The sequence below is a fragment of the Phodopus roborovskii genome, unplaced genomic scaffold (assembly GCF_943737965.1).
Source record: "Phodopus roborovskii unplaced genomic scaffold, PHOROB, whole genome shotgun sequence".
Classification (NCBI taxonomy): Eukaryota; Metazoa; Chordata; class Mammalia; order Rodentia; family Cricetidae; genus Phodopus; species Phodopus roborovskii.
The window spans coordinates 26,934,614-26,960,483 of NW_026126541.1; the positions used below are offsets into that span (position 1 = coordinate 26,934,614).

At 37.8% G+C, this 25,870-nt stretch overlaps 1 protein-coding gene across 2 annotated transcripts in view; it reads left to right on the forward strand.

The window, feature by feature from the left end:
- The window catches only part of Prkg1 (protein kinase cGMP-dependent 1), a 1,151,895-nt gene that overhangs the window by 409,346 nt on the left and 716,679 nt on the right, over window positions 1–25,870 (forward strand). The gene's annotated exons all lie outside the window — the stretch shown is intronic.

Consider the following 25,870-nt stretch of genomic DNA (forward strand, 5'->3'; position numbering starts at 1 on the left):
CAGGTCCCATAGCTAGTGTTTAGTGGAGCTGTACCTCAAAGACAATTTTCTGACATCAAGTTGAGAATGTTTTCCTCAAGTGCATTACAACTCCCATCCAGACAGGAGTATGTTTTTGAACAAGGCTGGCAAGGTTTGCAACTGGTACCTGGCTGTGTTTCTAGGTGACATAACCTCGAGGCGCTGTGCCTTCAAATCCACATCACATGCCTCAAGGAACCTTTTAATCTCTCTTCTGCCCAGTCCAGATTGCTGGTGTATCTGCCAGGTCATCATGCACACAGCAGAATGAGGAGATGAAGTAGCGATTGAAAGGGGACAAACTGCACCTTAAGAAAACTAGTGTTGTTCTGGCATTGATGAACGTATCAACAACCAGTAGGCAGAGAGTGGAAATTGCTCCAGGTTAAGGATCACTTGGCCAAACAGTGCATTTTAAATGAACATAGCAGCTACCTTGGGATGGATTTCTGTGGTACGTGAAATGCCTGCTCAGAAAGAAAGAGCATTTTTTTTACACGGAGGCTTCTTTTATGGGGCTGAAATTTAACACTTAGCTAGTGATGTTGCCATAGAACGAGTGCTTAAAAGGCTTGAGACAGCCTGCAGTATAAACAGAAGATCAGGGTACATGCTGTTTTCTTTCCTCTTTATCTCCCTCATCTCATTTTTAGAAATTACGGAATATTCGGGTTTTACACACCCATGTATGCAAAGTAGGAAATGAAATGAAGACCATTGGAAGAATCTGATTTTCTGAGGGATGTATATAGGGAAAATCCCCTTGGATTTGGAAATGTCCGCTATTGCTATAAATGGACTAAGAGTACGCAGAGGGCATGGCCACTGAGCTGTTTGTGCTTTTATTCCTCCTGCCTCTCACACACCAAAACAGAAGTTTCATTTAACAAAGCAAGCAGTCATTTGTAAGACATCAATCACATCATGAAATTTTATTAGTCCTAATTTCCATGTAGCAAGCAATTTAATCACTCTTTTAAGAGACTTTTTATTCCAGCCAGGTGTCTGAATGTCTTGGGCTATGGCTGTGTTTACAAAGGATGGCAATTGTAGATATGTCCACAACAATGTGAAGGAATTCAGTATGAAGTGAACCTTATGTAGCCCAGCTTCCATTTATTGCACAGTGGTTGGCAGCTTGGGTGTGAGAAATCAATAAACATTTTGGCTTGTAGTGGCGTTAAGTGGTTTATTTATTTTTTAACAGCTCGCTGATCTTTATTTCTTGGCTTTAGGGAAATACTGGCTTCTATTTGCCAGTGTTTCTTGAACTTCTATTTCTTGAACTTTAAGAGGACCTGATTACAGGTGAGATGTAGTCTCTTTGAGAAGATGGTTGGTGCCTATCTAACCCAGGGCATCACTGGCTCTAAGGGTCACTTCAAAGCACTATTGTACATCCTATGTGATCTAAAGCCATTTTAAGTGTCTCTGAGCATGTACAGGGGTGCCTGAGCTTGCTCTTCCTTTCCTTGGCCCCAGGTCCTATGAAAATATTACTTATGGTTCTAGGGTGTTTACTTGAGATCTTTCTCAGGGTCTTGGTTGCTAGCACAGAGATAACCTTTTAAGATAGTGGGCAAGCCTTGGAGAAAACAGAACAAAGACTGAAAATGTAAGAAGCTTGTCTGCTGCCTTTAAACAAGGGATGAAATCTCTCTAATGATCTGTAAAAACAAAGGCAGTAGCTCCTCTTTGAAGGCATAGAGAGTCTATGCCATCACAGGTGCTGGCATATGGCAGGTACAAAGTCATTACCACTACCTGTCTCTGGGAGGATGAGCATAAAGAAGAAGGCTTTTGTGTTTGCACCACATGTGTATAGCTGAGTATATAAAGACCAGCCATAGAGGTCTCAAAAATATACTGTTGCATTCTGCTCCTTCCCTTCTAAATACATGCAGCTCATTGATTCTTCCTCCTTTCTAGTGTGCCTTGGGAAAGTGTGTGACTAACATCCTGTGAGCATGAGCAGGACATTTCAAATTGATTTTTTCCCCTGTACTGTCACACTGAAAAATGGCTGCTAATGAATTCTTTAAAGGGAACACAGGAACTGAGGGGCCACTAATCTCACAGCAGCCGGACCATATGGATGTGCATAAGCACACCTTACTCTGAGCTTTCAGAACCAATATGTTTCATTGGGTTTGCTTGCATCCGATCCTAGGACTGCATATAGATGAGGTTAAATAATGAATGCAACCAAGCTTCTTGCTTGCACATAGTGTCTACTTACCTTACCTCTGCATAAAACATCCATTACAGAACCCTAAGCTAAATTCTTTTATCCTTATCACAAGAATCCAGAACATAGTGATCAGAATAGTCACCTGACTTTCCAGATGTGCCCTGAATCAGAGTTGCCAATCATGAGACTAGAAGCTAGTCCCTCTCACCTGGAACCGCAGAGTGATAATATGATTTGTCTTCCATCTCTTTCCTGATCACCTGCTAAACTATTCTTATTTTATCCCTGTTTGCTCTTATTGCCTGAATTCTGTCCTTTCATTGGGTCTTATCTTTCACTTTATCAGCTACCTAGGAGAAGAATTTTTCATCTTTAATTTAATTAACATAGAGACTCCCTGGGGCTTATAATGTAGAGTGCTTTGAACAGGTCTTTGCTTTCTTTTTTGTTTTGCAATACTGTAAGCAGCACTGAGCATGTTACCTAAGCCATGAAAACAAAGAATTCTTAGCAGCTCAAATGAGATCACCACAGATGTGTAAATAGTCTCCAGTGTGTCCAAATCTATGTAAAAGAATTACATGGGATACCAAATCTTATTTTCCTGGCCGGTGCTGTACCTTAGCAGTGGATATTCTATCCTATATTTACTATCTTCCTATATATTTTTCTTAACAGTCATTTCCAGCAGGATGTAAAGTATATATTAAAGACATCCTACACTGATAGTGAGCAGAAGCTTCCAGCTTACATAATTTAATAAAAATAAATAAGTTTCCAAAGGTTAAAAATGAAGCAAACATTTTAACATTGCAAAGGAATCAGTAGAGATGATTTCTTCCCAAAGAGTCTCCCTCTTTTTAATTGTTATTAGTAGTAATATTGCTATTTATGCATATGAGAGAGAGAGCCATGTGGATGTATATGTGCTAGCCTGTATGTACAAAGATTAGAAGATAACTTTTGGGGTTAAGTTCTTGCCTTCCATAGTTCAAACTCTAGTCCAAGGCTTGAATTCACCATGAATGGGGTGATTTATATGTCATTAATTGATTGAAAAGATATAGTTTTCCTTATTTTTCAGATTGTTTCACACTTGCAATAAAAAAAAGTTGCTGATTCATAACTATAATCCAAGAACTCAGAAGGCTGAGGTGAGAAGGTTTCTATAAGGCAAGATAGTTAAACAGAAACAAAACAAAACAAACAAAATAGTAGAGAGTCCTTATACAGTTCTGGTGTAAGTATCTACAGTAGTGTGATATTAGTTTGTTGTAATTCATAAAACAAGTATTGACACATTATCATTAGCTAAACTCATTTTCCATTACTTATTAACTTATATAATGTATTTTTCCTGTTCTTGAACATCATTGAAGGTAACACTTTACACTAAATTTTCCTGATTCCTAAGGACTGTAATGTTTTCTTGGGCTTTTTTTGCTTATGATGGTGACCTTGACTGTTCTGAGAACTACTGGGGAAGTATTTCATAAAGCTAGTCATGGGGGCTGACACAGCGGGATCATGAATATTCAAGGGTTCCCTTTCCTACATAGTAAGACCTGTCTCAAAAAGAGATGAAAAAATGTATTTTATAGAAGATCCCTTGATTAATATTTACCTTCAAATTAAATTAGGTTATTTGGCGAGGAAGAACATAGAGGTGGAACATCATTTGTATCAAATCACCTGGAAAATGCATGCCACTGATGTGACTCGTTGTTATTGAGGTTGACCTTGATCACCTACCCAAGATCATATTTCTTCAACATTCACTTACACTCCTTCTCTAATTTGGATTTGCTTATAGCCAACGAAGGCTCTCTTTCAGTAGCTGTCTTTCTGTTTGAAATTCTGAACACTTAGACCTTACAATTGCCAGACCTATTGTACATGTGGAGCTGGAAATTATAAATTTATAAATTAATAGTTGCACAGATTAAACAGTAGACATGAATTTTTCTCTGGGGAAATATTCAGATTAATCAAAAGCAATGAGAGTCACCTGGAGGCAACAACTAATTGATAATTTTTACAAAAAAAAAAAGTAGAAACCAACTTAATTGTCAGTTTCAGATATGAATTCTGAAATTTGTTAGCTAGAAATAATAGTCTGTGGACAAATTAAAATTCTATCCATCATATTATTCTCTCTAAAATACATGACTTTTACTTTCTGATGAGGTAGAGATGTTCAAGATACTGAAAGATGCGGATCATAGCTCCTCTCCCACAAAAGCTATGCCATATTAGCCATCATATAGCAAGCATCAATACTGCACATCCAATTTGGACACTTATTAGCACCCTGACAACTCTCACAGTTTTGTTGAGATAAAGTGAAAGACATTAGAATGTGCTTTTACTGCAGTTAGCTGAGCATCCATGTTTATAGCTACATTATCCATAAAAGCACAGATATCAAATCACCCTCAGTAGAGGATAGGCTGAGAAAATGAGGCAAATATATGTAATGGAACTTTTGCAGCTATAAATATGAAGGAAATTATGACATTTTCAGAAAAAAAATACATGAAATTAGGAATCATTGTGTAAAGCAAAATAAGCCAGCCCCCCAAAACCCATCATGTTTCCCCCAGATGCAAAATTCTTAGTCTAAGTGTGTGTATACATATATACACACATATATATATATTTAGCTATATATATTACATTATAATATAATGTAGAAATTATATTATTATATATTACATCTATTTGAAAATAAATATGTGTATCTGTGGGTCATGAATATGAAAGGAATGTAAAGCATAGTAAGAGAACTAAAAAGAGTAAGAGGGAAAACCAAAAGAACATACTAGAATACATGTGATATCAAAGTGGGAAGAACTTTGTGGGAGAGAAGTGAGTAAAACAGAGAGGAAGTGGACTGTGTGTGATAGATAAGAATAACAGACACATACACACACACACAGAGGTCACAATGAAATCCATGTCTTTACATAATAACCCAAATTTTTTAAAATAATGAATGAGAAAGAGTTGTAAGCATAAGTTTTCTGGCCCAGCAGGTCCCACTGCCTTTCTTAGCCCCAAAGAAATACACAGACACTGTATTAGTTATAAAGCTGTTGGCCATCAGCTAAGGTGTCTTATCGGCTAGCTCTGTCTTAATTATTAACCCATTTCTATCAATCCAGGTATTTCCATGTGGTCTTATCTTACTGGAGAATGCTGGACCTGCAACTCCTTTCCCGGCTACATGATAACTGCTCAGCAGTGCCACAGAGAGGAGAGTGATTTCCTGTTTGTCCCTGCTTATATCCTAATTCTGCCCAGCTATGTCACTTACTGTCTGGCTAATCAGCCCATCAATATTTTATTCATTAACCAATAAGAGAAACATACACAGAAGAACATTCTCCATCAAAAAGTGCTTGTCTTTAAAATTTTTGCCTTACCATATCGTTTAACTATTAGCTTCATCATTACACTAATGAAGCCACACTTGTCTTCCTTTGAGATCCTCTTCTCTGATGGTAGAACTGTCCTGCTCTGATGGTAGAACTCCGCCTGCTCCAAGTTAGAAAACTTTCCAGCCTATACATTTCAGGTTATTGTTCTACACAAAAGCAAAGATATATGGGACTCTGTTGTGCCTTGAATATTTTTGCCTTCTCGTCTACTGGGACCTGCTCCCCAATGTAAGTGTTGAGAGTTGATGGCCCTTTAAGAAGTGACTGAGTCTTTGGGAGGGATTAATTCTATTCTCAAAGAACAGAGTTAGTTTACTGAGAGTAGACTGTGGTAGAGCATTTGACCCACTTTTCATCCATCTCTTTGACTTTACCATGACTTAAAGTGGCACAAAACCCTTAGCAGAAGCTGGGGAAATGCCAAAATTATGCTCTTGGACTTTCAGAATCAGGGGCCAAGATAAACTTTCCTTTATAACTTACCTGGCCTTGGTTATTCTGAAAAACAAGAGAAAATAGATTGTGACAGTCACCACAGAGCAAGCAAATACCCAAAGTGGTAGAAGTGCTGTCTTTATCCTTGTAGATAGCATATCCATTAGCAGCTTCTCAGGAATTCCCAAAGGCAGGATGTTCTCCTAGATCTATCTGCATGCCAGGGTGTGAAGAACCCAGGAGCCACTCTAAACTACTTGCATTTAAGAGAAAGTTGAGTGGAAAGCTAAGGGACCTGGGTGGAACAGTGAAGAATGTGCCTGTGTGTTGAGCAAGATGCTAGCCTTCATGACCCCACTAATTATAACAGAAAAAAAAAAATCTTTGTTGGATTTCAAGAAGTCTTCACTTCTTTAAAAATGAAATACTGAAAATTAGATTTAACTCCCACAGGAATTTTTGTGTTTCTTTTAGGTAAATATTTAAGACTCATTGTCATCACAGGGTTTAGCTTGAAACTTCCCAGGATTACATTTTTCCAAAGAATGCTGAAACTGTGGAAAGTAAAGGGCTACGCAGCCAGCTCCTTACTTCCAGAGCCAGGACAAAAATTAAATTCTTTAGACATTGAGTGTGATATTCTATCATTAGTGCTGCATTGTATCCCCATCTAGTATTTAAAGTAAATAAATAAATAAATAAATCTGAATAAAGCAAAAAAATAATATGTCTGAAAATTCACAATTCTTTTCAGATTGGAGAATGTACAGTAAGGATCATAGTTCTTCTGCCCTAAGAAATGTGGAAATTGGCAGTATTTTGAGAGATTACACAAATCATATATCATAGCTGTGTCAGCACTAGCATGTGCAAGGCAACGTAGTTGGGTTGAAATGCATCCAATGCCCGTCTATACCATCAGCAATTAATTTTAACATTGGACTAGTTTGTGATTGCTACAGATTTTGTCATTTCAGTACTGGCCAAAGATTGGACTTGCTTCTTGTTATTCTAATAAAAGTGCATTGCTTTGCCTATGTCATCATTTTGAAGATACTTCTCTGCACTGTTAGGTTTCTGTTCTACTGTGTTGTTGCCGGCCAACATAGCCTGCATTTCACCAAGGAGAGAGGAACTAAAGGCAGAAAACCTAAGAGCTAGTTGTCATTCTTCAGTGAAACATCTCAAACTTCATTTATTTTGGCCTTTCACCCTGATATTTTGTACATGTGTGAAAGGAAGAGTAAACCATGAGGTTTTTACTTTGATACGTCACCTTGAACATGTGAAAGGGAGAAAAGACGTAAGGGAACCATTGCTGGTCCAAACTAAGACTTCAGTTCTTAACTCTTTATTTTTCTCTGCTTGATTTTGTCATTTTACTTTTAGCCATACTTTCATCTGAAAGTCATTTCAAAGCTCTAGGAACTCCCCTCCCAGAGCACAAAGCCAAAATTGCTTAGATTCTGACTTTGTATCAGCTACTCTGAGGATAGATAGGGCATCATCTTAGTCTGTATCAGAGAAAACAGCAAAGATGCCAACACATTGCTGGCCCCTAGCGTTTTAAATTTTTTACATTTGTTTAGTGTGTGTGTGTGTGTGTGTGTATGTGTGTGTGTGTATGTGTGCACTTATGCACACATGTACATGTGTGTGCTGGTACACACATGTGTGGAGGCCAGAGGACAACTTTGCAGACTCAATTCTCTTCTCCTACTATGTGGGTTCTAGGCATCAAACTCAGCTTGCCATGCTTGGTGGCAAGTGCATTTCCCTGGCACCCCCACCCCAGCCTGTCCTTCCAGGCACTGGAGTGAGAAGGAGCCCAAAGAAGTGGAGTCATAGAACTTAAGGACCAGTTCGGATTCAGCCCTGGAATGTTTGTCTTTCCCAAAGCTGTTGTACTTCTGTGACCTAATTTTTCTTGTCTATAAAATAGACAAATCTTAAGAACTAGACAGGTCTGAGGGAGCAAACCCTCAGTATTGTTTTCTTCCTCTCATCCCTCTTTAGCCAAGATTTATAATTGTTTCCATATTCTCTCCTCTCTAGCCTTAGGTATCCAGAATCCTGATTCTTGCCTTCAGGCAAGAGTCTTTTGGATTTCGGCATCTGTCTTTCACTGAATTCATATGAGCACATTAGACTTCACTTCAGTAACATTAATAATCTTCCTAGCTGAACTTTTCTAGAGTTATTTATAGTTAAAACCTGGGAAAGACTTTCAGTATTTTCACCAGAAAAGGGAAAAATGTTTACTCATCTGAATTGATTCCTGTGTGAATGGATACTAGTCACTTGTCCTGCAAGATTACTCTGCAAATGGATGCTGGTCTAGTTGTTCATCTGTGTTTATTGCATTGTGAATGGAAACTGGTCTGATGATTCATCTAGGTTGATTACTGTGCAAATGGATACTAGTCTGTTCATTCATCTGAGTTGGTCAACTGTGTGAATGGGGACATTGGTCTGGCCATTCATCTGGGTTAATTGTGTGAATGGGCACTAGTCTGGTTACTCATAGGGTTGATTACTGTGTGAATTGACAGTAGTCTGATCATTCATCTGGGTTGATTACTGTGCAAATGAATACTAGTCTGTTCATTCATCTGAATTGATGAACTAAGTGAGTGACATTGGTCCAGCCATTCATATGAGTTGATTGTGTAAATGGGCACTGGTCTAATTACTCAAATGGGTTGATTACTGAGTAAATCGACAGCGGTATAACCATTTATCTGGGTTGATTACTGTGCAAATGGATAACTGACTGGCCATTCATCTGGGTTGCTGGCTGTGAATGAACAATGGTCTGATCGCAACTCTGAGTTGATAACTGTGTAGAAGGTCACTACAAGTGAGTCAAACTGTCACTGCTGGAGCATCTTCTACATACAAAGTCAATGCTTATGTCTGAGTGCTCACATTTTGAGATTTACTGTATTCTTTTGCCCAATTTTGAAACATTGCATATTTTGGGTCCTGGTTATTAATAAAAGTAGTTCTAATTGTGTCAAAGAAATGAGTGTATTTAGAGTTAATATACCTAATGATTTCACTAATTTTGATGACAGATCTATTTCAAAATTAGTGCTATAATGGGTTATTCGTGACTCTACTCCTTCTCATAACCACTTATAGTAGGAGAAGATATGGCCTCAGTGGAAATGGCATGTTTTCAACCCAATTTTACCTATTCAACACAAATGTGACTAAATTTATGTACAATAGTGATTAATCTCATGGAAGAGCTTAAGATGCTTTCAAATAGATTTGGTAATATAGTCATTGTACTTATAGGTGACCTAGATATGTAGCTTAAAATAAAGAAGGCTAATCTATGAATTTTAGAAGAAATGTGTTTCTTTAATTCAGAGGAATTAAAAGTCATCTACCATCCTATTTGGTAGTAACTGTTTATATACCTAAAAACGTTGACATTAGCAGAAAAGGTGATATAGGTGCTTAAACAATACCTAACTTTTATGTATACTTTATAATGCCAAACCACTCAGTAGCTTACAATAATCTGCAGCTTCTCCTGGTGCCTGTGTTCATGTACTTCTTAAAGGGGACCCATTCTGTGGTATTAGTTAGAGGGCAACTCTGGATGGATTATCTGAATGCCTGGAGAAAAATGCAGAAACTAGTACTTCACCATATTCTGTTGGTCAAAGAAACTGTGAAGCATGATCATATCAAAGAGACTGTGAAGTACAAATCATGCCTTTATAGGAAAATGGGCAGAGGCTATTAAGAGCATCAGGGACAGGATGCATTGCTATGTGATATTTGTGCAGATGTACCCCAGTGTAACATTTCTAGAGAAATTCCCTGTCATACTCTTTAAAGCTGAGGTTCATTAAGTATGGTCTTCAGACCAAATATGAACCTCCAGCTTTTTTTATAAATTAAGTTTCTTAGCATGCACTCATGCTCAGGCATTTGCAGGTTGTTTGTGGCGATTTTCACACTATACTGGCAGAGTTCTATAGCAACACTAACAGTCATGTAGCCCATCAACACTAAAATTTCTGCTATCTGGCACATTACAGTTAGGCAAATCATTCCATTAAGTCTTACCCCTTTTACTATTAAGTCTTACCCCTTTTACTTTTATTTTTCATTTTTTATATGTTCACTTATGATTTAAAAATAATTACATCAGTTTCCCCCACCTCCCACACCTCCTCCCATGTATTCTCTGCTCTTCTCAAACTCATAGTCTCTTTGTCTTTAATCATTGTTGTTATGCACGCATACATACATGTACAAACAAATAAACATACGATACAACTTGCTGAGTCCATTTTGTGCTGCTTGTGTGTATATGTTTTCAGGACCAACCACCTGGTATTGATAACTAATTAGGGGGCTCATCCCTGGAGAGAATAATTCTCCCTTAGCAGTCATTAAGCTCTTGAAGATCTTCATGAATGGGTGAGACTCAATGAGATTTCTTCCATCCACATTGTCATGACTGGTGTTGTCATTGTTGAAGTCTTGTTTGGGAAGTCATACTGTTGAGATGTTATAAGCATAGCTTCCCTTTCATATCCAAAAGATAGGAATTGTTAGAGCAGACTTCCTGGTCCTCTAGACCTTATAATCGCCTTCCCCATTTCCCCAATGTTCTTTGAACCTTGGGTCTAGGGGTTGTATTGTAGAATATCAGTGGGGCTGAGCACCCCATGATCAGTTGTGCCTTATATTTTGACAAGTTGTGGTTTCCTCATAATGGTCTCTACTACAAAAATAAACAAACAAACAAAAGGCTTCTTTGATGAGGAGTGGAAACTACACTTACCTGAATATATAAGAATCCATATTTAGACTGCACTTAGGAATTATACAGCTTTAGGAAAGTAGCAGATGTAGGTTCTCCACTAACATCCATGGCCTCACTAGCCATGGGCAGCTGGCAAGGTTTACAGTGCCAAGCATAAATTCTCTACCGGTCATCAAACCTTAAGTTAAATTGGACAGCTGTTAATTATTGCCAAGATATGATTTCTCTGAGAGTTGGATCCAAAGGCTTTCTCTCCTTTTCTCCATACCCATTACCCCAAATGTGGCTTTGTTGTTTAAGAGTTTAGTTTGCTTTTATGGGATGTTGTATATGTTCTAGGTGATCTTCAAAGCCAAACTTGTCAGCAATTTGAAATTGTCTGTGGTGCTTTAGGACAGGGTTGTTAAGGTCTCACCCACTAGACATCTTGGTCTACTTAATCCAAACTAGGCCCCAAGTATCAATACTGAAAAAACTGTGTCGTCTGCCTAAAGAAAAATCAACCTCCTATAAATTAATAAAAATACTTATCTATTGCAAAGAACTCACTCCAACTGATCAGAAAATAGACTCACTACATGCTGTACCTACTAGAAATGCCTCTTTCTTTAGTGAGTGACAAAGTGGCTTTGGAGAAAAAAAATATGTAAAGATCCATGGTCAGAGCAGAATGGGACAAAAGAGCCTGGGGTAAAATAAAGGCAATGGAGGAGTTAATTCTTACACTAGTTTTATATTTTAATAGCTAGAAATACTTAGCTTTAGAAATTACCTTAAAATGGGAGATGCCTGGGAAATAGTGAAGGCTTTTCAATGCTAGAGTCTGGAAAGAAAAACATGCCAAGCAATAAGCTGACAGGCTATGTGGTGTCCTTGAGTTAGAAGCAGGGGTGGGTGTGGGAGGTGGGGTGTGCTGGGTGGGGGAAAATGGAAGTCACACGCAAAGGACAAGGGCAGAATTTGAAGACAAAAGCTGAATGTGGCATTGCATCCCTCACCAGCTCTGTGTCCCGGGCAGAATCCCACGTGATAGAGGTGTGCAGAATTAAAGCTGCTCCCTAGGAACTCAAGTGAGGCTACTGCTTCATCCTTCACTACCACATCATTGAAGACCTGTCTTTATCTTAGATAAGAAAACAGAGCAGAAAAGCTTGCATCTCAGTAGTGCATCGTGAGTACTCCCTGCACCTGGAAGAACATGTGATTGATATCAGATACAATTTCGGGCTTTAACAGTATTTTTATTTTTAATTAAGCTGAAAGCCTCGACTGCTAAAGTCACATAGCTACGATGGACTGTGGATAAAGTACCACCTGTTTGGTTGTGTTTTATAAAAACACACATGTTTGTCTTTCTCCTTCAAAATAACTTTAAAGAAACACAGCTATAGAAAGGGAGGAGTGATGAGCAAAGGGATCAAGACCATGCTGGAGAAACCCACAGAATCAGCTGATCTGAACAAGGGGGAACTCATGAACCCCTGTCTGATAGCTGATAAACCAGCATAGGACCAACCCAGAGCTCCAGAATATGGGTGTTAGTTGGGGGGACAGGGCATTCTATGGGGCCTCTGGTCATTATTTATCCCTAGTATACGAATGGACTTTGGGAGCCCATCACACATAGAGGGATACTTTCTCAGCCTAGACACATGGGGGAGGGTCTGGGCCCTGCCCTAAATGATTTGACAGACTTTGAAGACTCCCCATGGAAGGCCTCACCCTCCCTGGGGAGCAGAAAGGGAGGGGATAGGATTTTGTGTAGGTGAAAGGGGAGGATGGGAGGGTGAGGGAACTGGGATTGACATGTAAAACAACCTTGTTTCAAATTTAAATAAAAAAGGAAAAAACATAAACAAAAAAAAAGTAACACACACACACACTTGAAAGACATAAATGATCATCCAAGTAACAATAGAAAGGTAGATGCTGTTCTGAAGAACTGAATAGGGACATATTGGGAATCATATGGAAACTGAACAGATGAGCTTGGGAGGGGAGCTGCAGAAGTAAGGAATGCAGCTTTGGATGGAGGATGCTATGGTGCATAGACCATTGTAGATGACAGCAATGTAATCCCCAAGGAAGTCTGACTTCTGAAAGCAGTATAGGTAATGTAGCCCACTGTTTTGGACAGTCAACTCTGTGTCACTAGCTTCAGCACATCTCTGAAGAGGGCCTCTTCTCTGTGCCATACTGTGACTTTGAGGAAACATGTGAAAGACAGACTGTTCATACAGATCCACCTGAAGATATGCCCATAATGTCCAGCAGACTTCACGTCCTAAGAGTTCACTGCCTTCCACTGACATCTTTCAGTGGATGGGTGACATTCAAACCATAACGAAGAGTAGAAAAGATTTTACAGCGACAGTCACCGGAGCTCTCTGAAAGGATAGAAAGTTGTTTCCTTAATGTTCAATACAGTTGCAACTAGCCACGTAGAATATTTGAGCACATTGATGCATGGCTAATAGAGGATGCTCTTCTATTATACTTTTTGTTAATTTGTGTTGTTTAAATAGCCACATGTGTTAACTAGCTCCTATAGCAGAAAGTTCAAGAGGAAGTTCAAACAAAATTCTTTGAACACTGGACAATCAAGACATTGAAAGAAATTGTTGTTCATGGTTTTATGCTAACCATGAAACACATCTATGTTCACAGTTCAAATCTGTCTTGCACATCACAAATGAATCAGTCAGGGTTTTCTTCCCAATGCTTTCTTTTAATACTGTTGCTGTTGATTATGTTAATGGAAATGAGACATTGAAAATTATAAGTATACCCTGTCAGAGGAGCACATACCATAATTATCACATGATTGAAGAAAACATTTTCCAAACACTAGCACAGCGTGGTATAATATGCTTTGTGTCACCTTTAAGTTAACTATGGTAGAAGCAGATTTTGTCACAAGGGACATCTCATCAAGTAGTTAATTTGTAGAAAAATTTCATTTTTCCAATTTGAAAGAACAGATGGCCTATTCATTAAAATTCAAAAGTAGATAATTACTTGATTCCAATATTTTTAGCAAAAGGACATTTTCTAACATTATGTTTGGGGAAGACTCATAGGTCTTCAAATGTTTTGTGTGACTGGACACATAATTCACCAACTATAACTGCCTGCTCTGCTAACTGAATGAGCCAGTTAAAAATAGCCTCGTAACTTCATCCATACCGAAATACTCACTTTAAAAAAATTACTCATCTCTCTGAAGAAATGTCTTCCTATTAACCTCAATCCCCTATTCAAACATTCATCAGCAAACATTTATCTCTCACTTTCGTTCTGGAGACTTGCAACTGGAGATGGATGTTTGGCAAGATTGCACCTGCCCGGAAGAAGGGGAGTCCAAATGGTGAATGTTGAATGATTGAAGTACCCTGGGGTTTCTTTCAACTTAATGGTATTCTGCAACTTTTTCTCACTGAAGTAGTTCAGTGAAGGTGGATATTTAGTGATTCATGACAGAGTATTCATAAATGTGCATGGGTAGAGTCTGCTGTTGACAGTCCCTCACCTGCACAATAATGATCGTTTTGCAATTTTCCAACCACTCAACTCGGAATTTTGTTCGACAGAAGTGATTCTCACTCTCCAAGATTTGCAAAATCAAGGAGAAACAACCTATTTGCCAGATATCATGGGTTACTGGGAAGCTCAAAGTGAAACTTACTCATCACTACCTCATTAGGAAAAATTTTATCCACTTCTGTCTCTTTTGCTTCTTGGTTAGTAGGTGTTTTTCTATAAGAAGATTAGAACATGGTGGGGTGGGAATTATGAGGAGAACCTAGAGGAATGGCTTTCACTTTGTATGTTTGCACTGGGGTCTTTTGTTGTTCTCTTCTGCTTATGTCAGTCCAGCTAGCCCAGGAAATTTGGGAACTCCTCGCTCTGCCTCCCATGCCACCATAGGCACACTGGGATTGCTGGCATGTGCCCCATTGCACCTGGGTTTATATGGGTGCCGGGGATCCAAACACAAATCCCCATGCTTGTGCAGCAAACGCTTTGCACACTGAGCCACTCCTTAACCTCGTAACTGGCCTTCTATTATAATCTATCCCAATGACTTTCAAGCTCAGTAGTGTTTTTCCTTAGGACTGTGAATGAATTCATACCCGGGGAGCTGGAGACATGAATCCATACTCATTTATCAAATATTTTTTGATAGTTACCCTGTAATAGTTTCTCAATGGTCAACAATGAAGTAATAAGATGAAAGAGATTTGTGTCTGTGCTGTTAACTTCTATATGTGCTAGAAGCCTAACTTTGACTGATACATGTCAATAGTATACTTTAAGAAAATAGGAATCCTGGGGATATCTGGACAGGTCCCATGGGATTTATCATAAATGTATTTCTCCTACTTAAAATCTTACCTCCCAGGGTTCTGGCCACCTTACTCTACATATCACTGTTACTTCACATGACAAAACCACAATTAGCCCTACTTCTTACATTTATGTGAAAATGATAAGGGATTTATGACAGGGTGGTAATGTCTTTTGATGCTGATGCTACAAAAAGTAGCACATATGGGACAGATTCCATAAAACATCCAAAAATAAAAGACTAAAATAGAATCACTAAGATAGAAATCTTTATTAACAGATAATAATTAAGCCTAATTAAACTACCTAACCTAATAAGTTATGGTAACACTCTTTTTGGTACAAAGTTTCCTAGGATTTGTCTAAGCTTCCCACTGGTGAAAAGTGGCTCTTTTAGCACCTTGATTTTTGCTTGTGTTTACATGTATGTGCTGTCTGAAATGGGCTAACTATTGCTATGCCACTGTTGGTCTCCTATATCTAGTACGAGAATCTTCTATTCTTGCTATGTCACTTAATGAATAAATATGTGAGGAATGTGGGGAACTAATACAAGCTCTTTTGGTTTTGCCTTACTGAACAACTTAACTTTCATGTTATAGTCCTGGAGGATTCTGCTGGCCACTGACATCTTCCATGACTTTACACTTTTCCTATTGAGACAAGGACCCCAAAGTCTGATAGGACAACATTAAACTAAAGAACTAAGGCTAGTAAAATTGTCCAAGCTTTGATAATGTAAAAGAGATTGTGGTCACTTAACACTTAAACATAATTGAAAATTCTACTGTAATAACCCTTATTATTATTTATTTTGGGACTTTTAATGTATTAAAAACCTGAGCCTTTTGATAATATCATATATGTATATTCTTACCCTAATGCTGTGAAAAATGTTTTTGGATGGAAACACAAATTTAGTGTAATATCTACCTAATCATCTTTAATTTTCTATTTCATTAACTTTAAGTGCAATATGTTTTATTTTCATCTGTTAATGGTCACTATCTTGTCATCAGTACAGGTTTCTTTCATGAAGTCTACTTCTCTGATGGCGTAGTAGCAGAGAGTGTAGAGATGGAAAATGAGTCCCCCAGATGAGAAATCCTTAATTTCTTGATGTGAGTCAGTTAATGAACAAAAATTTGGAGAAACTGAGACAAAATCTGAGCAGTAATTCTGCTAAAAGTTGATTGAATCAAAAGATAAATTCTTTAGGCCATTTTTAGATAGGAACAAATTATTCATGTATAGTCTGAGTTGTTAGGAATAACATGTTTCAGCAAAAATTAGTCCCTTAAAACCATTGTTGTTCAAGAAATTCGCATCCTTTTGAATATTTTAAACCCTATGGTATTTCATTAAAAAATTGTTATTACTACTTCTTTTATTAATAATTGAATGTAAAAATTATTCACATAAATGTATAGAAGTAAGTTTTCCCAAACCTAAGCTAAATTGTAATATTTTTATGCTTTTCATTTAAGTGGTTTATCTAACTTGTTTTACTTTTCATAAGCAGTGTATCTATTTTCCTTCATTTTTTTTTCTCCTTCTCTGCACTTGTGATAATGCAACAAAACATCCCCTTACCTTTTTGATCACAGAAGTACTCATAATACTTTTTTATTATAATGAGGCAAAATCCATGATAGCTAACTCTCATGAATTAATTCAGCGTGTGTGTGTGTGTGTGTGTGTGTGTGTGTGTGTGTATGAAAAACCTAAAGACAACATAAACCAATACATAGTTGTGGCTATGTAACTCTTTTAGCTTGATGGAAGAGTTTTGTAGAAAGGGTCATCCTCCAGGTCTGATCTCACAGTGCCTTTAGGAAGTTGAATAGCAACAGTGTATAGAAGGAAGGTGGTACCCTGCTGAATGGGAAGGGGATACTATGTCTTTTTTTTTTTTTTTTTTTTTTTTTTTTTTTTTTTTTAATGATGGTTCTGTAAAGTGGCAAGCCAAGTTAACCATTGAAAATACAGTGTAAAATGAACATTAGAGGTTTATTCCATTAGCTGAGAGTTCTTCATCTCTATTGTGCCAAGGATGACTTTGAAAACCTGATGCCTATGGATTTAATATTGAAATATTTCAAAATGGTTGAAGCAGAGTATATTAGAATATAAAGGAAACAAATTCCTTTGGCAATCAGCAGTAAAAAGTATTTTTTTTGAATTGTGATTCACTAATTGAAGCTTATTTTTATCAAGTACATTTAAGTAATAAGATATAACGATATGCCTAATAACAATCACAAATTTTCAATAGAGAGTGTGAAGATATCTGGAGTAATTGTTATATAGTAAGAAAATATTTCTGTTTTGGGCACTGCAGTTTCTGTTAAGCTAATGTGATTTGTTGCTATGAAATACTATCTTTTGGTTAAAGGTTAGTAAAACTGTCCTGTCCTTTTTCTTATCCATGTTCACAGATCCATGAATTATTTCAAGCTAAGTGCTTCTGAGCTAGACTGTGAAGCCTGAGTGAGAGGATGACCAGGATCCATATTCAGCCTAATTTAGAAAAGATTGCAGTTCATGGGAGGACTAAACGATATTTGCTAGCAATTAGAATTTGACTCCAGAGAACATTTTAAACTTCCTAGCATGGAATTTTATATCTGAATAATAGTCAGTGAGTGGAGCCTGTTCTCTTTGAGAAACTGGGGAAGTAGCTGTATCCATTGCTGTTGGCAGAGGCTTAAACTAGAGTTTCAGTCTAGCAATGTGTGTTATCTATCACATGGATGGAATCTGGCCACAGGAAGAAGGATTTGTGCCATCAGCTGCATGACTTAGTTAAAGGTGATTTTGGTGCTTTTGTTCTTCACAGAGAGAAGTGGGGAAAGGTTAGAAATTAATATGCGGGAGATGGAAGAGAGTAGTTGAAAAGTGTTGATTCGGAAGAGATGTTATTGAGGAAGTGTGAGAAGCCAAATCATCTCCGACTCATAAATTCTCATGAGGAAATTTATGAGTTGGGCACTAATCTTATCACTGAGCAATCACTATGTGCCTTTATTCGGTAATCATTGTTAACAACTTCATTGAGATAATTTAGCACCATACCATCTGCCTCTTTAAAATATTCAATTCAATAATTCTTAGAATATTTACAAATCTGTTTTCTCATCACCAGATCTTTCCAGATCTTCAGCAACTTAATCTTTCTGTCTCTCTAAAATATAGTTGGATACTCTGACCATTTTGCATACATGTAGTAATAATGTGATATGCATTTGTGAGCCTTTCTTTTTTTTCGCTGTGCTTTCAGGTTCACACATATTGTAACAGGTCTTAGTGTATAGTTTTCACTTTACTATGGCTGACCAACATTTTCCATTTTGGTAAGCCCTTAATCAGTTGATGAAACTGCATGGTTTCATTCTCTTTGACTGCCTACTAAATAAGTGTTCATCGATTTTCTTTCACCTTCAGTTTTTATTACTATAAACATCATTCTTAAACTATCATCTTAGGGACAGGAGAGATGGATCAGCAGTTAAGGGCACTTGATGTACCTTCAGATGACCTGGGTTCAATTTGCAGCATCCAATGCCCTTTTATGGCCTCTGCCAGCACCAGCACACATGTGGTATATGCACAGGCAAACATGTATATATACTCAGAAGTAAAAATCAGAATAAACCTTTAAATTATCTTGATCTTATTTGGCTACAGTGGCAATAAGATTTTTTTAAAAAATGTGTATTTTTTAAGGTGTAGAAGCTTCCTAACATAGTCCTTTGACTTCCAGTCCAGCAACCTATGAGCAGAAGTTCAAAATCTGTTCCTCTTGTGTTTTTATAGATATTCAGAGCATTTTGAAATGTGTGGTTTCTCTTTGTTTTTTATCTGCTCCCTTAAGAAATATGAGTGTGGATACACGTCTGTTCTGTTCTCATGTAGAGGGGGGAGAAAATATGTATGTCCCTCCAAATACAGCTATTGTAAGTTGTCAAATATAAATTCTCGAGGTAGGAAACACATTTTAGCCCTGTGAGAGTTATAGAACAGTAATGGCACATACGTGTTTTCAGTAAGTGGAGAGATTGGCACTGTCAGCTGTTTTTCTTCTTCTGAGCTGTGTTAATAATATGATGGAAATGCAGTCTTAAAGCTCCCATATAAGAATGCTTGCAGTGTGGGGGAGGGGGTCACCTCATCGACTAATACTCAGTATTTACCTATAAAGGGTTGCTATCCTCCAGCTCTTAAGAACAACATACCATGCTTATGTCCTCATCTGGTGTGCTTTGACATACCTGAACCTTCACCGAATTCCACGCATTTGTCCTGTAGAGTTGTGATTATTACCTCTATTGCACTGAAGCAGAACTCTTGAACAGAAAGATCCACTGTGTCCAAGACTACCGAGCGCTGGGATATCAGCTTAAAGCTTCAGACTTCAAAACTGCCCCCCTTTCTTCTGCCTCAAGAGAGCCAGTGTAAAACTATGCAATGTGTCAAATGAATTCGGGGGTGGGGGGAGAAATAATCCAAGTGAAAAAACATTACTTGAGACACAGCCTTGAAACTAAGAGAGAAAATTAGATTAAGTACCCAGATGGCATTCTGTGAGAGGGCAAACACCTTCTCCTAAAATGGCTGAAAATTCCCGAGTCCACACCATTGCATAGTTTACTTGACAGCCCCATCCAATGCTCTGCAACTCTTATTGTCACAAGTTTCTCCCATGTTTTGATCCGTCTACTCTTCCAGCTTTCACCTTCCCTCAAAAGTCTCCTGTTACTAAAAGCTGGAGAAAGGAGAAGTACAGTTCTTCTGGCAACAAGTAATTGATTGTTCATCAGTCACACCTCTTTTTAAAAAGACCTCCAGCATATGCAGGGTGACTTTCCTGTTAGCCTTGAACTCTAATTTCTTACATGTCCCCTTGTTCTCCTCACTGTCTCTGCTCAGTCCTGACATTCAGGAGCCGTAACTGTGGCCCTGCATTTTCCTTCCTCTTTAGAACTGCTTCAAAGTATATTTGTTTTTGCTTCTTCCTTCCTTCCTTCCTTCCTTTTTTTTAAAATTACAAATTGAAAAATTCTCTTGAAGAACTACTGTTCACTTATTCTTTTTATCTTAGAGAATGTGTCATCTAGTTCAGCTCTTGTAATCCTACAAGGTAACATAGTACTGTGTGGACTCCCTAGTGAGATAATCCAGGCATCACAAACACGTTAGAGAACTTAATATTCCACAGCCAGTAAATAGTGCCAGGATGGAATTGTCATGAATGCCTGGAAAACAAATGATGCCACCCTAATTTTAGTAATATAGTTTTATGAATCTGCTTTAGAAAATTTTAGGGTTATTTCTTTATTGCTTTTGTAGGTGATACATGATGGGAAGAATTATTGAGCAAAGTAGCATTGTAGCTTCCTTCGATGGTGTCAATTTTGTTGCTCATAAGTTGGATAAAACCTTGTGCTAGTGCTTCATTTGCCTTGTAATTTATGGCTAGTGAAGGTTAAAATGACAATCAATGAAAGACAGTTCTTTTTTTTTTTTAAATTGGAAAAAAGCAAAAAAAAAAAAAAAAAAAAAAACATTTTACTAGACTTTGCCACAGTAATGGAGAAGTTAGTAATGGTTCTGAAGCAGGGTTGGTCTCTAATCCACAAAGCCTGTTAAGGGATGGCTAACATAGTTGTGGCTTGAATTTTTCCAAATAATTCCCAATTCCCTGGGAAATACTTTTCACGGATTTTTTTCTCTTACATTTGCTCTATGGATTGACACAGTCTGTGTTTATTCAACAGAAGCTCTTGTCGTTGGAAATGGCTTGCTTGTTCCCTTCCCCTCCTCAGCTACATGTTTCTTCTTTTCCTGAAGCACATTCTGGGCTGGTGTGACCCCATGTGCCGGGACTCAAAAGTAAGGGTAGTCAGCAGTTATTAAAAAGAAGTAATGTTGAACAGTATGTCGCAGTTGCTAAAAAGAAACAATGTTGAACAGATTATAGCAGTTGTTAAAAAGAGACAATGGTGAACAGTTTGCAACTGTTGTTAAAAAGAAACAATGTTGCACTTTATGTAACAGTTGTTAGAAAGAAACAGTGTTGAACAGTATGCAGCAGTTGTCAAAACAAAAAAGAAGAAGAAGCAATGTTTCCTGGACTCTGTTCTGGCTAGGATTTTTGTTGATGTGAACCAATCCAGAGTTGTCTGAGAAGAAAGAACAGAAAGAGAGTCAGTTCTTTCCCCACAAATGTAGCAGATTTCTTCTTCATGTATGTACTTCAGTTAGGGCTTTCTAAACACCACCACAGCTCACAACCACCATTGGCACTTGGGCTGAATAATTCTTTAGTAGGATACTCATGCATTATAGGATTCTCAAAATCATCATTGGCATCTGTGCAGGAAATCACCCGTCATGACAACTCAAAATGTCCCCAGTCTTAGACATATATTCTTTGAGAGCTAAAAATTGGGAACACTGCATTGAGTCATAAATTCTTGAAAGGTAAATCAAAATGAAAAATAAATGAATATCATAAGACTATGTTGAAATCTGACAGTGGCAGTATCCTTGTCATTTTTGTCTATAAAGAGCTAAAGAAATAGTTGTTTATTGTTTCCCCCTTTTCCATGAATGCCTAATATATATGTATGCAGGATCATATGACTATGTGTGTGTTTGTGGAAGCCATAGGTCCATGCTGGTTGTCTCGCTTTATCTCTATCTCTCTTTGCCTCTTTTTTTTTTTTTTTTTTTTTTTTTTTTTTTTTGAGACCAAGTCCTCAATGAATCTAGAGTTCACAATGAAACTAAACTGTCTAGCCAACAAAGCCCCATGGTCCTCCTGTTGCAGTCTCCCAGTGCTAGGATGACAGGCATGTACCATCATGCTTGGCAGTTAGTTGTTGTGCAGGATCTAACTCTTGTCTTCATGTTCGTACGGCAAGCACTTTACTTCCTAATCCATCTCCCCAGGCCTCTGTTCAGTGTTGACTGATTGAAGATGACTGTGTATATAGAAACAATGGGGCAAGACTATGTTGTCTTTTGCTGGAATTTGGTTTAATAAATTGATTGAACTGAGAAGAGCTTCTTTTTGGACTCTCATTTATTTCAGGAATGAATATTCTATTCCCCCTTGCTTTCTTTTGTGTGCACATCTTTCCTCTTGCTTGTCTTTAGCTACTCCCATGAATAGAAGTTAAAAATCATAACCATTTATCTTGAGTTCTCTGTGTACTTTGCTAGGATTTCATATGTAATGTGTAGAAAAACCATAATGTTGATCCTGGGAAAGAACATTTTAGATTGCCTATGACCGGGTTCATGGTTATCCCATCTGTAATAGGTCCAGAAATGTTCATCCTCTTAAACGTCTCTGTGGACAGAAATGAAGAAATACTAGATTGCTCAGATGGCAACCTGTAGCCACCTTCCAAATCACTCAAATGTCAGTCAGTTTCCTGGGGGAGGTGAGGTATGTTTGTGTGCCACATGTTGTTGGAATTGGAAGCAAAACAAACAGAATAGAAATGGGGTTCAGATGCCTTAAGTACATCTTCCCTGTCCGTACTTTTGACTACTTTAAGTTCTGTAGAGCTCATTTATGTTTCTAATTCTGAAACCAAGGATTGTTATGGTTATTGTATTCTAATGCAATCTATTTCAAAGTATCTTATAACTTAGTTAAATAAATCTAAGTCAAATATATTTATTGTAGTCGAGGCCAGGTAGGAACTCAGATTTGCCCCACTGAAGAAGAATAGTCTTCCTGCATGGAACCTCAGTCTCTGCAAGCCTCTACACTGAGTGCTCTTCTGTTATACTGGATAATGAGCACTGTTTATGCTTTCTTTAAAGAGCATGATTATGGTTTTGGAGAGATGGCCCAGTGATCAAGAGCACTTGATACTTCTGAAGAGGACCTCTACTTGGTTCCCAGTACCCACATGGCAGCTCACACCTGTCAATCACTCTAGTTCCAAGGAATCTGCTACTGCTTCTAGCCTCTATGGGCAACAAGCACAAATATAGTTCTTGCTTGTTGGCAAAACATTCATACCCATAAAATAAAAACAAATCTTAAGAGTATATTGCTATGATATAGTAAGAGAACCTTTGAATGGGAGGCTTTGTTATAATAATAATAATACTATATGAACTCCAATGTTTAAGAAAACCGTGGTGTGTATGTATGTCTAAAGAGACACTGATTAGCAATATAGAATCAACTAGTGATTTAAAACCAGATATTTATTCAGCGGCCCAAACAAGTTTTTAGAAATCATTAAGTTTAAATTCTTGAAGGGAGAACATGCCATTTGAGGGCCAATAATAGAGATCCAGTGAAACCACAGTCATTGCAATGGGAAAGCAATCTTGAACAAGTACCAGATAGATCTTTCCCACATAACAAATTCATTTCTTACTGGAAAAGCTCTCTCTCTCTCTCTCTCTCTCTCTCTCTCTCTCTCTCTCTCTCTCTCTCTCTCTCTCTCTCCCCTCCCCCATGGATTAAGAAAGATGAGAATGCCAAGTATGGAGAGAAGCCAGATCTCTATGTTCTATCCCTGGGAAGTGTGTGACTTCTCCTTCTACCTGTCACTTTCTGCATCTTCCCCCATCTAAAATGACCCTGCAAGTCAGGGCTGACAGGACCTTTAACTGATTGAGCAAGAAGACCCAGATATGAACCACTCTCCCAGAAGAATGACCATCTGTGCTGATGAAAACACAGCTCAGCCACCAGAATGCTGAGAGGTCTGTTGAATCCAGTAACTACAGAAATCCTTATCAAAGAACAAATTTCGTAAAGCTACAGCCTTTAGCTTACAAAATTATAAGCATATATTCAATATGTTTGGGAAGGAAGGAGATGGGAGGTGTTGTCTAAATGGAGACTTTATTATAATACCTGTTTTATTTTAATGGCCAAAGAAGCCGTCCTCAATGTGCCAACAAGACTCCTGTATCTGAGCACAGTGTTCATAATCAGGTTGTTAACAGTCATTCTCTTTCTGCCTGCCAGTAATAAATCACTTATTCTACTTATCATGAGAATCCTTATGACTCAAAACCCTACATTAGGAAAAAACCCCATGGTAAGCAGGGGATTTGGTGTCTCTTTATGAAATCAGTTTCTTTATTTATTGACATTCCCGATTCTTATGAAACATAGACAAAAGCATAGATGATTCCTAATAGCTCTCTTAGCACTTTGAATCTCTCTAGGGTCATGCACATAGAAGGGTGCCAAAGGCAGAAGACAAATCAATTGCAGCTACAGTGCTAGGCTTAGAATATATGACAGCCCATTTCAGATCGCAAATAGGCATATGGCACATAAAGTAGAATCAAAAAATGTATTCAGCATACTGTGATACAGCTGTCAATTATTCATGGTGATGGCGGGAATAAGAAAAAAAATGAAGCCATAAATAACACTGAACATCTTTTCACCCACTTGTTTTAGCCTCTTCTTTCTAGCAAACTACATTAGCAATTTAGAAAACTCCAAATGACTGGTATGTTTCTTTGTGTATCATATGATGACTAGAAGGCAATGAAAACATACCAAGAGAGTATTATGTTATAAAAATAAAATAAAATAAAATAAAAGAGATGGACCAAAGTAGAGTGATAAAGTTAGCCAGATTTTAGGTCTATTGGTAAATACTGATAGTTTGTAGAAACTCCTGGATTAGTCAAAAGAAAGAAACACTGGATAGTCTAGAACATTACTAAGATAGTCTGAAAATTACATTTCTGCTTCTCTTTAAAAAGTCTGGTTTGAAATTTAAAATATTTGAGAGTCAAATTGAAGTAGAAAAATAGTTATGAATAAATGATGATTAATTTCATCCTCGTTTTAAAAGAAATAGAGATTATATCCATTACAGTTGACCTGAAGGAAATTCATCAAGATGGATCGCTGAATTTATTTTTAAAAATCATAATAATAGAGAACTTCCAGGGTAGACCACCTACGTTTGGTAAAAAAGCACCTTCCTCTTGCCTCCCTACCCACCACTTGTAGGCTTCCCTCTTGTTAGCTTAACCTGCTGGTCTAGGGAGTGTGAAGACAGAAGTTTCCATCCTGCCTGGTCCTGCAGTCGTTTAGTCCCAAACAAACACAGAGGTTTATATTAATTATAAACTGTTTGGCTGATGGCTCAGGCTTCTTGTTAGCTAGCTTTCTCTTAATTATTAAGCCACTTCTATTAAACTATGTATTGCCACGATGCTGTGGCTTACTGTAATGCTCTGGCATGTTACTCCTTTGGCGGCTACTTGATGCCTCCCTGGCAACTCACCTGTATGTCCTCTCCCAGAGTTCTCCTACAGAGGCTCAGCGGGAATATGCTCTCCAGACTAAACGAGGTCTCACAGTTGCATGGTTGAAACATCTTTAATCTTGAAGACTTATATCTCAACAAGTGTATGAAAGTAAATCAGACTTTTTAAAATGAGTATTTAGAATAAAATTGATTGATTTACAAAACGGGAATGAATTTATTCTCAACACTTAAAAAGAAAAAAGAGCTGTTACAGAAACAGGCACATAAAGGGGCAGCTGTGATGCTGGTGCATGGGGCCTGAAGTTAAGACAACAATGGGAAATATCAGTCATGGCTTAGTTCTGTCACCAAGCAGGAGGTTTTCTTT